Raw genomic sequence first — 16,461 nt, forward strand, 5'->3', positions numbered from 1 at the left:
GCAACCCTCAAGTCCAAACTTACATAGCAATGTCTCTATGTAACTTTTCTAACACAAGGCAATACCACCATCACACTGCTTAGATTGTATGCCCAAGTAATGATGCAACAGCCCCAAATCTTTCATCTTGAAAGTAGCATTCAAATCAGCCTTAAATTCAGCAATATGTGCCTCATTGGGACCAGTGATCAGCAAATCATTCACACTTAAATAACAACAATGAGAAGTACATCGCCCTCACGCTTGACATACAATGTGCTTTCTATCGGACTGTTACGAAAGCCTTGTTTGACCAAATGAGTGTCAGCTTTCTCATACCAAGCACGAGGAGATTGCTTCAACCCAGACAACGCCTTCTTACATCTGCACACTTTGTCCTCTTGTCCTTTCTTCACAAAACCATGAGGCTGCGTTACATAGACTTCCTCAAAAATGTCACCATTCAAGAAAGCAGTAACAATATCGGATTGATGTACATCCAAACCAAAATGAGTTGCCAATGCACATAGAAAACAAACAGTAGTCATACGACAAGTGGGAGCAAAAGTTTCTTCATAATCTATGCCTTTTTGTTGTGCATAGCCTTTTGCAACAAGTCGAGCATTATGGCCATCAACCTCCCATCCAGCTTGCATTTCAACTTGTAAACCCACTTTGTACCAATGGTCCTTTTGCCAAAATGCAAATCACATAAAGTCCATGTGTCATTTTCTATAATTGCATCATATTCAGCCATCCAATTTTTTGAATTATGTGCTTCCTCTATATCACATAAGCTAGACACAGCCAAAGCATAACAATCTAATGCATAAGAGGCATGGTGAGAACCTGAACGAGTACGATTAGACAAAGGTGCATCCAATTCACTGTCACGCAAAGTGTGCACCAGCCATTTTGGCTAGCCTTCTCATTTTCAGCCCTTTCCTCACCAAGTACTTCATGTACATTTTGATCCGAAACAAAGGTGCATCCAATTCACTGTCACGCAAAGTGTGCACCAGCCATTTTGGCTAGCCTGCTCATTTTCAGCCCTTTCCTCATCAAGTACTTCATGTACATTTGCATCAATGATAGCCAAAGCATAACAATCTAGTGCATAAGAGGCATGGCGAGAACCTGAACGAGTACGATTAGAAAAAGGTGCATCCAATTCACTGTCACGCAAAGTGTGCACCAGCCGTTTTGGCTAGCCTACTCATTTTCAGCCCTTTCCTCACCAAGTACCAACCGTTTTGGCTAGCCTGGAGTAGTCATCAATGAAAGTCAGGAAGTACAAGTAATTTCCCCAAGGATGGAGTTTGCATAGGCCCACAAACATCACTATGCACAAGTTGCAATCTGCATGTAGCATGAACTGACCCATCCTTTGGAAAATTAGCACGCTACATTTTACCCAAAATATAGCCTTTACAAACATGTTTGGCAAGTGCTTCAAGAGGCGGCAAAGAAGCAACCATGTCAGATTTCTACAAACGCAGCAAACTAGCAAAACTCAAATGCCCAAAACGTACATGGCACAGTTTTACATCTGAAATAGCCCTTGAATCTGCAATTACATTTGCAAAATTTTGTCTACACTTGTCATACAAAGTGAGCTTATACAGCCCATGAGACAAAAGGCCAGATGCAACAGTTTCATCACCAAAACTGAGATCATGAACTGTACATCTGTCATCCACAAATTTGACTACAAAACCAAGTCTAGCAAGTGCAGATACAAACAAAAGGTTCGTTTTTTTCCCAGGTACATACAATGCATCAGCAAGTGTGAAAGAAATGCCATTTGTAGCAGTAAGCACAATCTTTCCAACTCCTTGAACAGGATAAGAGGCATTGTTGGCACAAGTCACCGTATTCCCATGAGGGGCGAGACTCAATAGAGGTAAACAAATCACGATGTGAGGTAATGTGCTTTGTAGCACCACTGTCAAAATACCACACATGTGAATCTGTAGCAACTGCCATACATGCATCATGGACAATAGGATCATAAGTGCACTTTGCACTGAATGCCCATACTGCATCAACATCAACATCAACATCACAATCTCTTTTGACAGAAGACTCTACAATCATTGCACTTGTATTGGACCTTGTAGTGGATCCAGTCTCTTTCTTCTTAGCCTCTTTGTCTTCAATTTCGGACATTGCTTGATCAAGTGATCATTAGCTTTACAATAATGGCAATGCATCTTCTTTTTGCCTTTATCACCAGAATTTCCAGACGAAGTGCTGCCTGTAGAATCATTAGGAATATAAGTTTTGCCACTCGCAAACCATAAGAAGTGGTTACATTGTTGTTTCCACCTTTTCTTTGATCTGCAATAAACGCATGTTCAACTGCACACTTCCTAGTCTGTTTTTTCTTGAAATTGACTCTTGCAACAGCAATGTGCATAATGCATCAAACTTGACAACTGTTGGATTTCCTTGGGTCATAAGTCTCCAAGTTCTAGCAAAATTCTGGTAAGAATCTGGCAAAGCATCAAGAACAATCTTCACAAGTGAACTGTCAGAAATGACTTCTGTAGAAATTAGTTGCTCATTAATATCCTTGACACCAGTAAAGGAAGTGTCCATTTCATCTTCCTCATGCATAATCTTTGATTACAGCTCTTTACGCAGCAAAGAAATTTTAGCCTCATTGCGGCTTGCATAAAGACCTGCCAGAATATCCCAAGCCTGTTTTGCAGATTTTGCTGAACGGACATGAGGAGTGATAGTGTGTTTCACAAACAATGCAATCAATGCATGATCCTGTGCATATCTTACATACCAATGAGCCTGCTCAGCCGTAGGCAAAACAGCTCTGACAGCAGCAACCCTAGCAGTAAAACCTGGAGCATTCTCAACATCACATGCATCCACAGTACTAGGACGTACATCAATGCCCTGCACAATGTTCCAAACTCCCTTTGATACAAGTACATGTTGCATCATGTAAGCCCACATAGGGTAATTTTTTCCATCCAATCTGTCCTCACTAGCAAACATCTTGAACACATATGTGTTGTTGTCAACCATGGAGAATGCCTGCACCTGATGTAAAAACTGCCCAAAATGAGGAGAAACTGAGTGAGACCAGCACATGCTATATAGCACAACATGCAATAGATTGTATGGGACCTGTTATGCAGTAATTGACACTGATAAAAATTATGCACAAAATGACAAAATTGCCTGTGCAGACCTGGATGTAGTGGAAATGGATGTTGAATTAAGCCCGAAATGAAATTCTGAGCAGACCAAGCTCTACGAGTCTTCACATATATTTTTTTGACCTGATGACACTCGCCAAATCTGGTTGAAATCTGAGAAAACGAGCATGGATGTTTTGGCGATGCTGGCGACTAAGCCTAGGAGGACGTGACCTGCTAAGATACCACTTGTTGGAATTAGGGTTGTAGGGAAACACACAAGGCTTGGAGAAGACGAAGGAAGCTTATGGCACACAACAGAGAGTGTATTACTTAGTGTGCAATGGAAATATAGATAGCCCTAGAGTGATGGGTGTATATACGATACATGGGGGAAAACCTCCTAAATGGGGAAAAATGCCCTGGTGGTCCTAGTGTGTTCACACACATCACTACCACATGTAATGGTAACATCGTTGTAGGAATAAACCTACACATGCTGGTAAGATGATCAATCACAACTCAAATGAAATCATGTCCACTTGCATTAGCTGGTATTCATACTATGAAATTCATAGAGATACTTTGCCGCTTTACATCAGGGATCTCAAAAGGATGAAACATCCCTCATGCATTTAATATTTATTCCTTATTTTCTTATCTCGTACGGAAGTTAATCATGCAAACTTGTTTGTCTTTATTCATTGTGGCCAAAAGAATTGGCGACAAAAAACTGGGTTTCTCATAACTGTCAATGCGCTCTGATTGTCATTGTAGATGATGTTGGCAGTGTCCTATCCAGCACCCAAATCATCCATAAGGCATATGATCCATACACACTCAACCGTAGCTATGAAGACTGCCCTGTACTCAGCTTCACAATTGGAAGTGGCCAAGTAGGTTGCTTCTTGCTCAACCATGATATGCATGAACTGTCGAGCATGAAACAAAAACCACTTGTGGATACTCGCGTGTCATAACAACCAGCCCAATTCGAGTCCAAAAAAGCATGTAGATCTCCCGTTGGGATAAAACAAGCCAAGATGTAAAGTGCCACTCAAGTAGCAAAAAAAATCTTCACAACCTACCAATGCTTAGACCCTGGGCTATGCATAAATCTGTTGACCTTTGAGACTGCAAATCGAATATCAGGCCCAATATTGCATATATAAATAAGGCATCCAATATTAGTTTGGTAAATAGTGACATCGATAAGATCACCAACATCATGTATACTTAACTTCAAACTCATTTCCATGGGAGTAGCAATTGTTTTGTAGTCCTCAAGTCGAGACTTACATAGCAATGTCTCTATGTAGCATGTTTGACACAAGGAAATACCACCATCACACTGCTTAAACTGTATGCCCAAGTAATGATGCAAAAGCCCCAAGTATTTTATCTTGAAAGATCAGCCTTAAAATTCAACAATAGTGCCAGGGTTCGCATGCCAAGCACAAGGAGATTTCTTCAACCCATACAAAGCTTTCTTATGTTTGCACACTTTATCTTCTTGTCTTTTTATGATAAAACCACGAGGCCACGTTACATAAACCTCCTCAAATATATCACCATTCAAGAAAGCAGTAACAATGTCTGATTGATGTACATCCCATCCAAAATGAGCTGCCAATGCACATAGAAAATGAACAGTACTCATATGACAAGTGGGAGAAAAAGTCTCTTCATAATATGTGCCTTTCGTTGTGCATGGCTTTTTGCAACAAGTCGAGCCTTATTACAATCAATCTCACCATCTTGCTTATGTTTCATCTTGTGACACTTCGTACCAATGGCCTTTTGCACGGAGACAAATCACATAAAGTCCATGTGTCATTTTTTATAAGTGCATCATATTTTGCTTGCATAGCAGACATCCAATTTTCTAAATTCTCTGCTTCATCAAAAGACAGAGGTTCCTCCACATCACATAAATTAGAAATAGCCAAAGCATAACAATCAAATAAATAAGATGTATGGCGAGAACCTGAACAAGTACGACTAGACAAAGGTGCATCCAATTTGTTGTCACGCAAAGTATGCACCATCCATTTTGGCACACCTCTAGCCTGCTCATTCTCAGCCCTTTCAACATGAAGTACATCATGTACATCTACATCTAGGCTGATCTGTAGCATTTTCAAAACCTCCCATAGGTTGTACATTTGCCTCATTGGAATTTACATTCAAGTTTCCACCATTAAAAAGAGGCAAAAATTGTCATAATTGTCTTGTGAGCATAATCTTCCACAAACACAACATCTCATGAAACCAAGATACGTTTTATTTGCGGATGGTATAACCTATAACCTTTGCTTTCAGTATTGTAACCAACCTGCATGTAGCCCTTACTGAACCATCCTTTGGAAACTTTGAGCACTACATCTTACCCAAAATAAAACCTTCACAAACATGCTTCACAAGTGCTTTAAGAGGCGGCAAAGAAGCAACCATATCAGATTTCTACAAACACAGCAAACTGGCAAATTTCAGATGTCGAGAACGGGCATGCCAAGTTTTGCATTTGAAACAGCCTTTGAATCCACAAGTGCATTTGCAAAATTCTACCCACACTTTTCATACAAAGTGAGATTATACAACACACAACACAAAATGCCAGATGCAACTATTTCATGACCAAAACTAAGATCATGAATTGTATATCTGTCATCCACAAATTTGACAGCAAGACCAAGATTAGCAAGTGCACATACAGACAAAAGGATCTTTTTGATACCAAGTGCATAAAGTTCATCAACAAGTGTGAAAGAACTACCATTCGTAGTAGTCAACACAATATTTCCAAGTCCCTTGACCAAATAAGAGGCATTATTGGCATAAGTGACCGTATTCGCATGAGGGACAACCTCAAAAGAGTTAGAAAAGTTGTGATGTGAGGTAATGTGCTTTTTGTAGCACCACTATCAAAGTACCATACATGTGAATCTGTAGCAAATGATATACATGCATCATGGATAGAAGGATCATAAGTGCACTCTGCATTAAATGTTAACTATGCATCTACATCAGCATCACAATGTCCTTTCACAAAATATTCTATAATAGCTACACTTGTAGTGGAATCGACCTCTTTCTTCTTGGCCTCCTTTGCCTTCAATTTAGGACATTGCTTAATCAAGTGATTGTTGGCCTTGCAATAATGGCAATGCATCTTCTTCTTGCCTTTTTCACAGCCCTAAGTGAAGTGCTACCAGCAGAAGCATTAGGAACATGTTATTTTCCACTCGTGAAAGAACCATGAGAAGTGGCTACCCTACATTGCTGTTAGCACCTTTTCTTTGAGCATCAAGGAAGTCCTGTTCAATTGCACATTGATTAGCCTTGTTGTTTCTTGAAAGTGACTCTTGCAACAGAAATGTGCATAATGCATAAAACTTGACAACATTAGGATTTCCTTGGGTCATAAGGCTCCAAGTACTAGCAAAAGTCTAGTAAGAATATGGAAATGCATAAAAACAGTCTACATAATCTTCGATTCTATCTCTTTATTCAACAATGCAATTTTAGCCTGATTGCGACTTTCATAAAGACCAGCCAGAATATCCCGAGCCTATTTTGCTGAGTTAACTAAACTAATGTGAGGAGTAATAGTGCACTTCACAGATAACACAATCAATGCATGAGCCTGTGCATCTCTAACATCCCAATGAGACTACTCAATCATAGACAAAACAGCTCTAGCAACAGCAATCTCGCCACCAAAACCTGCAGCATACTCAATAGAATCTGTATCCATAGAAAGTGAACGTTCATCAATGCCCTACACAACATTCCAAATGCCTTTTGACGCAAGAATGTGTTACATCATGTAAGCCCAGATTGGGTAATTATCCCCATCCAGTTTATCCTCAGCATCAAACATCTTGAAAACGATTGTGTTGTTGTCAACCATGGTGAGTGATTGCACCTGATGTGGAAACTGCCCGGAAAGAGAAAAAACAAAGAATGACCAGCACATGCTATATAGCACAAGCCAAAGAAGATTGTAAGGGAACTGTTTTGCAAAAAATTGCATTGACAAAAAAATTGCACAAAAGGATGATATTGCTTGTGCAATACTCCTCCTTACAGTGGAAACAGAGGTCAAAATGAGCCCGAATGAAAATTCTTAGCAGACCAAGCTCTATGAGTTGTCTCGAAGTATTTGTTGACTTGCTGACGCACACCAAAGCTCACCCAAATCGGAGAAAGTGAGCAGGCGTGTGCTGGCGATGCTAGTGACTATGCCCTGGAGGACGCAACCTCCTCTAATACCTATTGTTGAAAATAGGGTTGCACGGAAACACACACAACTTGGAGAAGATGAAGAAGCTCAAGGCACACAACATAGAGTATATTGCTTAGTGCACAAAATGAAAGATAAGTTAGCCGAGCGTTAGCCCTAGAATGATGGGCGTATATACAATGCACGGGAGGAAAAATACCTCCTAGTGAGGGAAAGAAAAATGGGCCGACAGTCCTAAGTGTGGTCATGCACATCACTACCACATATGTATGGTAACATAAACTGCCAAAATAACTTATCCACCCTTGGGAGAGATTACTTGTTCTTAACAGTCAATGCACTCAAGGCATGTTATTTTTGGCACATGCGCATAGAGTTGTCCTTTTAGGCTTGACCAATAAAATTGGTGCCACCCATGGCGAAGAACTTGGGTGAATAAAACCATGGCTTAAGTAGTCAACAAGCTGCCATTTTATCTCTAAGCTGGCTTCCACTTTTCCATCTTGGGATTCTCCTTGTGGAAATCCTTCCTTTCATGCTTGTCAAGACAATCAGACGAGAGCTTCTCTTTCTGGGGGCTCTCAGACTCTTCATTTGAGAGTGGTTATTGAGGCCCCTTGGCTTTCTTGAGGGATTCTCCCATGGGGGTTAAAAATGTATTTCCTTGCTAAATGCACATGACTTTGCAAATGATTGTGCAAGCAACTTATTCTTATTTTTTACTTGCTTTTAATGCACATTATCATCATGGATTTATACATGGTGAATATTTTCATTTAATTTTTTTGGGTGCTGGGTTTTAACCTTAGCCTAATTCTCTAGATAAAGCCCATAAATAAAGCCCCATGCCTAATGAAACTCATTAACATCTTCCAACTTCATGACGATTTCTTGCTAATGTGCTATGTACTAAGAAAGCATGAGATTATCCATCATACACTCATCCTAGGAATCCATATTTAAATCTTGCTCATTCTACAAAAGGAATTCCTTGTGGAATGCATTCTCAAAAGATGCCCAAGTGGTCAACTTACGGGTCTTCTTTAGACTCATCCACCACTTGTAGGCCTTTCCCTTTAGAGATAGACTAGTTGCTACCCTTTTGACTCTTCCGGTGTGTGCCTAAAGCTTGTGAATATCACTACAATTATGGAGAAAGGTATTCACATAATCCTTATTCCAATCATGATCTTCTCCCTTGTACATTGGTGATATCATGCTCTTAAGCTTATTGCCAACATCTAAGAAAGAAGAGGGAAGCACACCGTCAATTGGTGCATGAGAAACAATTGCATGGGGAATTCCTTGAGAACCAGGCACTTGGATGGAACCCCCTTGCCCATGCCCACTAACAAGTGGAGTTGGTGTTGATGCACCTTCTTCAGTCATAATTGTCATGAATTTTTAATACTATAGTTAATGCAATGACATTAATAATGCAAAATTATGCTTTAATGGGGTTTGTTGGGACAACAAGAGATTGAAATCGTGGTAATCAACCAGCCTATTATCGTTAGCCAATGATAGGTCCTCATTCTCAGGTCTTGTGCAAGCTAGTGATTAGGGGATTGATGCTTGAAATCAAATCCATGCCCTATTGGAAGATCTTGCACCATGCCATACATGTGTAAATTGCCAGAAAAATTGGATTTACCTTAGTCTAGTGGTTGGTGTCCTTGAAACAGTATCATACTTAATTACAGAAGCATTGTAGAATCTTCCTGCATGGATTTTTACGTCCACTACAGTTGCGTGCCTTGCATGCATTGTTAGCAAACATAGCACCAAAAAATTGATTGCCTAAATGAAGGTCCCAAAATCATTTCCAGCTACAAATTCTACATGTGTGTCCAATCTTTGCCAAATGCTTGATGAAAAAATAGAATTTATCTCCATGATTGGGTTTGATGCTTGCATGCAATTGGAGTGGAAATATGGATGTCAATTTCCATAATTTGGATTTTGAAATTCATCGATATGAATCAAAAATCTTGCTTTGAATCTAGCTCAACTTTGATTGCCTTACTTTCAATCTTGAATTCAAAACCTATAAATATTCACTTGACTTTGTTTGAGCCATAGTCAAGCTTGTATGTTGAAAGGTTCTTGAGTCCTCATTGCCCCTTGGTTCGATGTATCGGCGGTGAGAGCTTACAAGGCTCCATACCCAAAGGCCTTCAAAGCTTTGATTTCCCACTTTGAGGCTCACATTCAAAGCCTTTTTTGAAATTGACAAAACCTAATATTTCAGTTTCTTATTGCATTTTCAAAGGTTTGTGTCCCTTACTTTGCTTATTGTGGCACAATGTCTTGTGATCTTCAAGCTTTTGAGGCCGATGCTTTGAGGCCTTACCCCTTTGTAGGAGTGGGCCATTGGTGGCCCTTTGGGCAACTTGGGCACCCACTTATCAAGTAAGTATGAAATCAAGGTCCCCCCATGGCCACCTGTAGGTAGATGACATTGAGAGAGAGAGAGAGAGAGAGAGAGAGAGAGAGAGAGAGATAAATGAAATGAAATGTTATATTAAAAAAACATCTTCAAAAGGCACCTATGAGACCAAACTGATACAATCTTGGTGGATCTAATACAATGTTTGGGCACAAAATAAAAATGAATTAAAGTAAAAACTAAAATGATGATGATGATGATCATCATCAATGTCCAAAGATGCCCGACATTGGGCATTGTTCAAGAATGTATTGCATTGGTCATTAAAGAGCATCGTCAATGTCTGCCTCTGTAAGTAGTCATAAATTTTTGTATGTCTTCTTGTTTGTGCCATTTGGGCACTAATCAAAACCTCCGTTGGTGCTGTAGAGTAGGAAGAAAGCAATAGAAATCTAGTGCTCGAAAGTCATTCACTCATTGGAATGGAAAATATAGATAAAGATACAATCAAGGATGAAAGGTCTACTTTAAACAAAATAGAAGAGAAAAGTAATGAACCACAAAGGAAAGAAGAGGAGAAAAAAGAGGAAAAACAATGCAGAAGAAGATGGAAGAAAAAGGAGGAAACAATTTCATCTTCTCTTAATAAGTTCCCACCATAGATATTTGTATTTAGGTTCAAAGGATGTACACTTGCAAGATGGTGCAAAGAAAATGATTGGGTCTTACTTAAATTTCCCAAGGCTTGATTAAGGCACACAACGGGCAAGAATCCTATGGGACACCAAAAGTACTATGCTAAGTTAGCAAAAAGGTACTATGGTCCCTTCCAGATTCTTAGACCAATTAATGAGATGGTCTACCAACTCAAGTTGCCCAGCCGTTGGCTCATACACAATGCTTTCCATGTGAGCCTACTAAAGCCTTACAAAGGAGAGCCACCTCAAGAACCAACTATTGCAGACCCACCAGAGATCGAGGACCAAGAAGAGGTGTTGTAGCCCGAGTCCATTCTCCGACGTGAAGACAAGGTATTAAGAGGCGATAAAACTATCCAACGATATCTTATTAAGTTTAAGAATTATCCTTTTGAAGATGCTAGATGGATGCAAGTCATACAATTAAAGGATAACTTAAACCTTGTCAATTCTTACAATGCTTCCCTAGAGGAAGTAAATGTACAAATGTTTAAAATGAACAAAGTTTTTGTCTTATAAGACTCTCTTTTTCTTTATTGTGCACAAATGCGAAGTAGTATGCATGGTTAGAATCAAGTTTGCGGAGACGACGTCTCCCAAACACCAAGTAGAGCTTGTCACTCTACTATGGAAGATTGATAGGACTAAGGTGCGAACATGCTTGTGGCAGCTTAGGCTCTCAAGCGCCAAATGAACTAGTCATCCATTCAGGAACGATGTCCTAGGGTAAGATAGGGATCCTCTACCCGCAAAAAAAGGAATATTGAATAGGCTTTATCTTCTCTACTCCATAGTCGAGGACGACTATGATTTCAAGAGAGAGGTAATGTCATAATAACTAATATGTAATTCTCCTAAATGATTTTCTCATGTTAAACTGATCATTTAATATGGGGAAGTGCCAGGGGAGAAAAAGCTAGAATAATGGTTTTGGCAGATTGGCCACAATAGGGATCCAAAGAGGAGCCCATCTACAAAAGAGCAATGTGCATCAATGGGATTCAAAGACCCTAATGTTCAGCCCATTAAGACTTCCAAAATGCTAATATTCCAAAATTCAAAGGTTGTGTCCAAAGGTCAAACACTAGGGAAATTGGATGCTTTGTGTGTGCACCAAAAAGTCATCAAAATTCCTACAGAGGAGGGGGAGAGCCTTGCAAGTAGGGGATGAGAGAGAAACACAAACAAACACACACTCACAAGCTTCTTTTACACAAAGGGAACGAGGGACACATGTCAGCTCCCTAGCCCAAATGCCCATTGGGCCACAAGGTGCACTCAAATCCTATTGGATGGCCATGGAGGTGGAACAATTAGAATTAGGCTAGAGTAAATCTAGTTTAATTCATTTAAAAACACTTAATAAAATAATCAATAAAAATTAAGCTCTCTAGAAGACTATTGGACAGTCTCCCAAGGGGTCCCCAATGAGCATTCAACAGCTCAATGGCTTGCCTGATTCCTATTGGCCGGGAGACAAAGGGGTCCAATGAGAGTTTAGTTGCATTAATTAATTACCTAAAGCTCTCAAAAAAGGGGAAAGGGGGACACATGTCAGAAGGCTATCACTTATGCTACTTAATTTTCATTGGCTAAGCATGGAGGGGTCAAATGGGAAGCCAGCAAGAGGAAATAGCATGAGGGGTCGACTAAGAGAGAGAGGGGGCTGAATTTCTCAAGGAATTATTCCACACACACTCACACTAGCTCATGTGTGAAGCAAGAAGACTCTCTCTCTCTCTCTCTCTCTCTCTCTCTCTCTCTCTCTCCTTCTCAAGCTTTAATGGAAAGCTTATCACCTACTCCAAGCTTGTGAGAAGGGAGGCCTACACCAACAAATCTTGGCTTTGTGATGCAAATCCAACCAAGAGCCAAGATTCAATGCATGCTCATCTCCTCTACCATGCTAATTACTAAGCTACGCTATGCTAATATGAGTGATTATGTGAGGAGATGTACATCTTTCTCATAAGACTACTCCTTCTTCCTCTCAATCTACTCTCATACCCCGCTAGCTCTCACCATCTTCGAAGGTGTGTGAGGTCTTGGGTCTGAGACCATGTGGGAATTGATGTTTTGTTTTATAAGTGTTTTGATTAGTGCTTGAAGCTTCCATCTTCATTGCACTAGCTAGTTATTGAAGGAACACAAAGAATTGTATTGTAAAATGTCTCTCTTGATGGGGGAAACCTATAATACAAAGCCTTTTGGAGGGGGGACCGGCTCCATGTAAATCCGGTCCTCAACTGTTGTCAATAGCTTAATTTCTCTCTCTTTTGAAGTATTGTTCATGCTATCTAACTAGGTGTTATGCTTTTTGTTGCTCTCTCCACCCAAGCACTCTTGTTATGCTCATTAGGAACCTATTCTAATGAAATGCTCACTATGTTCATGTTATTTTCCGCTACACACAAGTTACTAGGCCATTAAATGATACAATAGCCTCCTAACCTAGACCTTGATCAATGCATCGATCATGAAAACACCTTGGTAACAATTTGTTTGTAACAAGTTTTAAGAATTAATCATTTATTTCCTCTCTGTGCCTCTATTATGAGTATTTTCCTATCTCTCTTTATTTATATACAAAAACTATTTTAAGACCTTTTTTTTATGTAGGTATGGACCTCCACACTAGGGCATGACATTAACATTTACTACGATGCTCCATGCTCATGTAGTACTAGTTGAAAGTCCTTTGTATAGCAGGTTCTAATAGTCTCATTCTCTAACTTGAAAAAACGTAGGAAACCAAACAAGTTTTGCTAGTCTTGAGTGGGATGTCAACTTTCAAGCTAAGAGTTTACAAAGGACAACCCATGTGAAGCAATATGAAGGTCTCAACTTGTAAGAAGCCATGCTCTATAGATGGTTTGTCCAAGGCAAGGCAACCACTTCTTCCAAGGCAAGGCCTTAGAGAAAATTAGTGGTAGAGTTTATCTTCTCAGAAGCATGGCTTTTTTGGCAAAGCACGGTGACTGAGATGAAGGCAACGGCTAAAGCGAACCTAAACAAGAATCATGGAGCAAGGCACTGACAACAACAATGACTCACAAAAGCCTTAAAGGTGTCAGACTCCATGATGAGCATACATGGCTTCAAGTTGTTGCATACATAGCAAGGCAAAAGGCTCAAGATTTGCAACCCAAGGATACGAGAAATTTTGGAGATGGAAGAGGTCAAAAAATCTTTGATAAATTTTTCATTGTAAACATGCATAGTAATGCCATGTGATTTTTTGACGACACAATCAGTGGTTCTGTGTGCGAAGTTTCGTCTCTTTTTGAGTTTTTTTTTAAATTTATTAGTTTTATTAAGTTTATTATTATTTTTACAATTAAAACTCATAACTTAAAGTACATTTCTCATTTGCAGGTTCTAGGAGATCCTCTTGAGCATAGACAAGCACACACTCATAATTTGCACCCCATGGATGACACACAAAACCAAACCACTATGCACACAAACGGCACCACCACCACTCATACCATACTAAATGTGCAATCATCAACTCATGCTAAATCCACTGCTTTGAATCCACAACCTCAACCATATGTGGAAAACCCACCACCACAACCCACCCCATGTTCCCCATAGCCTCCCCAACCTTAAAAAAATGGAGGATCAAATCATCATGTAGTAGATTTTTGATGATCTGCCACCATTAAATTGTGCCAACCATATGCCTTTTCCGAATCCCCCACCACTCTCTACTCTACAAAGACTAGAACAAGAAACACAGCCCACTAAAGAATAATATCAGGCTCTACTACTTAATGAGGAGTGGTATATGTCAACAAGAGGGCTTGCATAAATATACATACCGTAGGAATTGCAATCTCAACTTTTCACACTAATTGAGGTGAGAGCTGCACATCTAGAATTGGGACATTCATCAATGGTGTGCATATTTATTGCAATAAAGTAATGGGACCAACCAAAGAAGGAAACAAAATCAAATTAATGATAGAATGGTTCAATCAATTTCCCATTCCTCTTGGACCTTCCTGTTGGTATGTGTTCTCTGCAATTTGCACAAGTAACTTATAAAGCCAAAAACCAAACATACATAAGCACATCGTATGCTTGCTAAGGAAAAATTGACAATTGTGGAGGTCCTCAAAATCCATGATTGCCAAATTCTCCCAGAAGGCCTTGTCAAGATTCCTATGCTTTCCCTTCTTGCACTGCCTCCACCATATTATTGGCATCTTGATGCCAAGATCTCAAAAGATGTAGTTTCACCTTTGTTGCTTGAGAAAGGAGTCTACTTCCCAACTTGCACATCAAATTGTCATAATAGAAGCAAGTGTACTCTAGTTGTGCAATACTTTAAATAGCTAGAGCATCACATTGCCTAAATCTCTCACCTTGCAATAGAAAAATCTTTACCATTGTGCATGCCCTCCACAGATCCCCAGTCCTTTCCAAAGCAGCCACTCAACACATGCCATTGCACAAAAACATTATGGTAGTTTTGAAAAATATTATATCATCCAAACACATGCAAAAATTTGTGAATTTTTCATTATTAAATAATATGTATAAGTTTAGATGCTTTGGAAAATTTCAAAGAAGCTGATATGTCAATTACTATCGTTTATTTTATAAACACAACCAAACACATGTTTGGCCCTCCACTCCTCACGTAGGATGGAGGTTGAACTTTACATAACCATTTGCAATAGATGGGGTGCCTTAAACTCGCCAATAAGAACACATTGTTCACTCGAATGCTAACAACATGACACAATGCACATTGAAAAAATATCCTAAGGGCCATTGTGGGTAGCTAAATAGAATTACAACCAAGTGTTTGGCCAGTACACTGTTATGGGCACCCTCCTAGTCGGACACAAACTTCAAAGCCAAAATTTTAATAAACAGTGTACTTTATTTTTTTCGAGAATCATGGACATGAGCTATGTAAATTTTGATCTTAGAGCTACAGATATTTGGGATATAGTTTCTATTTCTGTGTGGCCAATGGCCATTTTTGAAATCCCTACGTATAAAAATCAATAGCTCTAGTTTGAATGGGAGACTTAGACATTCTTTGGCAAAAGAAAGAAGCTCTGTTGTACGTACTATCAAGCGGCTTCTCAACTCAAATTTGTAATCAACATATCTCATAATTGGGCAATCTTATTCGAATTCCAAAAATTGGACTTTGACATTCTTTGGCAAGAAAGGAGCTTTGTTGTATGTACTATCAAGCGGCTTCTCAACTCAAATTTGTAAAACATATCTCATGATTGGGTAATCTAATTTGAATTTCAAAAATTGCATTATGTTCCTCATCTCTTGCTCTTTCATTCAAGTGTAAGCATTTCAAGTTCTTTCATGTTTTGTGACCTCATGTCTGTGAGCCTTATCTTTAGTTTTAAGTGCTTAAATCACTTTTTAATGACATTTTGACCATATGAGAGTGTTATTTGACCTTAGGAAGACTTGTTTGAATAGTTTTATGGTAGTTTTTATGAATTAGCAAATGATGGATTTTGATTTTAATACCGTGTCTGAATGCTGCAAGACTTTGTAGACTTGTCCCTGTAGACCAAGTACTTCCCTTAAAGTTTTATGCCTATCCAAATCCGTTTAGTAATTGAAATGGCATAGAGCAGTGAGATAGGACATATGCATATTTTTTTATTAGTGGGTTGATACATTTGGTTGTTAGGTTCACTTCTTGAGGATTGACACCCTCAAAGAGTCTCCGTGCCCCATCTGAGTCACTTCCTTGAGTATTGACATAAGTATGTTAGTGCCAAAATCCTACGCTATGGATGTCTATCATAGCGACTTGCTAAAATTTGCATCATTGTCATGGAATGACCCTTAGGTGGCAAGTGACCTAGTATGTATTTAGAGTTCTTATTATCCACAAATTTGTCATTCATCCCATACACATTAGCAACAAAGCAGTTGGACATGGGTTTAGTGCTTGATAGAGTCTAGAGTCGAGAGACTGGCTAGATCTATCCTTGAGGG

Source organism: Adiantum capillus-veneris, chromosome 29 (assembly GCF_014529385.1).
Source record: "Adiantum capillus-veneris isolate H3 chromosome 29, ASM1452938v2, whole genome shotgun sequence".
Classification (NCBI taxonomy): Eukaryota; Viridiplantae; Streptophyta; class Polypodiopsida; order Polypodiales; family Pteridaceae; genus Adiantum; species Adiantum capillus-veneris.